At 38.1% G+C, this 2,791-nt stretch overlaps 1 pseudogene across 2 annotated transcripts; it reads right to left on the bottom strand.

Annotated features, from left to right (window-relative positions):
- Window positions 1-639: 639 nt before the first annotated feature.
- Window positions 640-2,294, bottom strand: LOC120087329 (protein transport protein SEC13 homolog B pseudogene; annotated as a pseudogene). Of its 2 annotated transcripts, none has more exons than XR_016532326.1 (2): window positions 2,167-2,294; window positions 640-1,797 (listed from the first exon to the last, which is right to left on the bottom strand). The product of XR_016532326.1 is annotated as a protein transport protein SEC13 homolog B pseudogene, transcript variant X2 (transcript). The 2 variants fall into 2 exon arrangements; XR_016532325.1 differs by having other exon boundaries at window positions 640-1,756; window positions 2,167-2,288.
- Between the last annotated feature and the right edge of the window lie 497 nt (window positions 2,295-2,791).

Here is a 2,791-nt window from a genome sequence, read left to right on the forward strand (position 1 = left end):
TACAACCCATAATCCGATAAGTAAGCACCCACAACCAGAAATTTTATGAACACAAACCTAATGCCTCATCTCCATTGATAATCATTTGGTTTTTTAAAATTAAACATACTTCCTTCACAATTTCTTGAAGAAAGATTTGAATTTTTAGTCAAATTCCAAAAATAAAAAAGACACAAAACAAAACAAAGACAAATTATGAAAACTACCTTTTTCTCCTTTTTAAAACTTGGCTTGAATTTTAAAATCATTGGTCAAAAGTTGATAACAAATCAATGAAATTCATGGGTGGTCAAAAGTGTTTAGAAGATTAATTTTAAAAAACCAAATAGTTACCAAACGAGACCTAAATCAGTGATCCACTAAACACCATTTCATGTCTAGTTGGTTTTGCACTCACAACTATTCTCACTAAACATCGATCTTATCCTATATATTGAATGCATTCCCCCTAAACTCTTTACTACTCATTTAAAGACCATTTAGCCAACCCATGGGGGTTGTTTCTGCCTATCTTCTATTGAACCTCCCTACCACATCACAGCCAACTGATAACAAAGGAGAGGGAGGGAGACTGATAATCAGAGTTCATTTCACGCGAACTTAAATGCCGGAGTTAAAATGATCAATGTGGATCGGTGGTTAAAAGTTTTAAAGCAGAAGAACAAATAAATGATATATATATTCCGAAAGAAACAAGATATCTCTCATCTACCAAGCAGATTATAAAGTCTAAAACCAGATGCACAGCAAAAATTAAAAACCTGGTATCTATGGCTCTACCGTTGTCACCTGTTGCCAGTCCCCATCAACAGATTCCTTCCACAAAGTCACATCGTTGTTCCCATCCGCCACAGCCAAGATGTTTCCAGTCAAAGACCATGAAACCCTCCAGACAGGAGTTTTGAAATCATTCAATATCTTTCCTTCCCATTGATCCCCTTCCCTGGCTACAGTCCATATGATAACTTTTCCATCCTGAGAAGCACTTGCAATAGTAGATTTCGGTAGCCCGAGATTCGGCGCCCATGCAACATCCCTAACCCAATCAGTATGCATCTGAAGTGCAGGGAAGCAGTCCATCTTCCAAATTCCATTATATGGTTTCCAGACCTTCACAGTATTATCACAACCACCAGAGCAAAGCTTTAGAACAGGATCAACCAAGCCAGAACCAACCAGAGCGCCTGGCGCAGATGAAGGGGCCCATGAGACCGATGTGACACCAAGTGGATGAGCTTGGTCAATCCTTGATGCATCCCAACCACCATCCTGCCTTGCAGTGAATACTGAAATATTCCCATCAGAGGAACCGCATGCCAAACATAGACCCAATTCATGAGGAGCCCAAGCAATAGAATTAACCGAAGATTTATGATCGTCAAAAACATGGGCTTGAGTCCACTCATTCTGATTGCCCTCCTTCCATATAATCACACGTCCATCATAAGAACACGAAGCCAGCAATGACCCAAATTTCGGGTGCGCCCAAGCAGCCTGCCAAACTGGCCCTTGGTGACCCGAAAGCGTAGCTAGATGCTGAGAAGCTGAGTTACTGACTCCAATTATCTTAATGGTCTGGTCAGATGAAGCTGTTGCAAGACGCTTTCCATAATAATCCATCGCAACATCATGGACGGTGTCCTGGTGACCACTTTCTATCTTCTGACCAGGCATTTCTCTAATACCGATATGTCTTACTCTTCAGCTACGCTAACAACCGGGATCAATATGAATATCGACCTTCCTCTAACTAACCCTGGGAGCAGATACAATTCTTATTACACTGTCTTCTCCAGTCTATCAGATTGCAAAGGGGGATACAAATCAAGAAAACAAAAACATAACAGAAATTCAAAGCAGATTGAGAAAATTTCCGATCAACCGTTGTAAATGATGGGAACACCCAATCAATAAGTAAATTGCTAATGGTAGTCAGGTCTCACAATATTTATAGATCTTAATTCTGAGTTTCAGAGGGACATCATTCGAAATAGATGGATCAGGTGAATCAAATTATAAGAAATTAACAACACAATAACAAAGAAACAAATCTAAGAACAATTACTGAAAGAGCGGAGATAAATTCATGGATCGAAAGACAAGACCCGAAACCCTAGAACAAAATTAAAAAAACTCGGGAGTGGGGAGAAGAGAAAATGAGCAAACCTCGGATGCGGAGTCGATGAAGCATTCAGAGAGAACGGGTCGCTCTCTTCGTCTGCGGTTAATGAGGAAGAGGAAGAGGGAGGAAGAATGCTGACCCGTTCTCCCAAGATGTTTATTATTGGGCCTCTATTGGGCTTAGCCCATGTACTTCGGGCTTACATTAGCTTTTTACAAACATCCTTTTTAGGTTGTATATTTAAAACATGTATTTAACTTTGAACTTATTTTAGTATTATTTTTGGACAAATTTATCATTTTTATTATTTTCATTTTCGATTTATATACATACATACATATATATATATATATATATATTTGCTTATTTTGATGTTTTCTTAATGATGGAGCGAAACTACATTTTTTGTAGAGAGAAAATGCATTTGTTGAATGAGAAATTTTGGACCAATCACAAGTTGTCACGTCATTTACTAAATTAATGACGAAATTATAAATCATTAAATTTAGGCCCAATTAGGAGTTGACATATGTCCCAAGTTGAAGTTGAAGTCGAAGTCAAATTTCGATGATGCCACGTGGTTTTATCATGACCGTTGAATCAAATAGGATTAATTTGGTCCAATTTGATATTATTATTTGGGTAAAAGTCCAATTTAGCCCAAAAATA

The sequence above is a fragment of the Benincasa hispida genome, chromosome 9 (assembly GCF_027475165.1).
Source record: "Benincasa hispida cultivar pf3 chromosome 9, pf3_genome.v1.1, whole genome shotgun sequence".
NCBI lineage: Eukaryota > Viridiplantae > Streptophyta > Magnoliopsida > Cucurbitales > Cucurbitaceae > Benincasa > Benincasa hispida.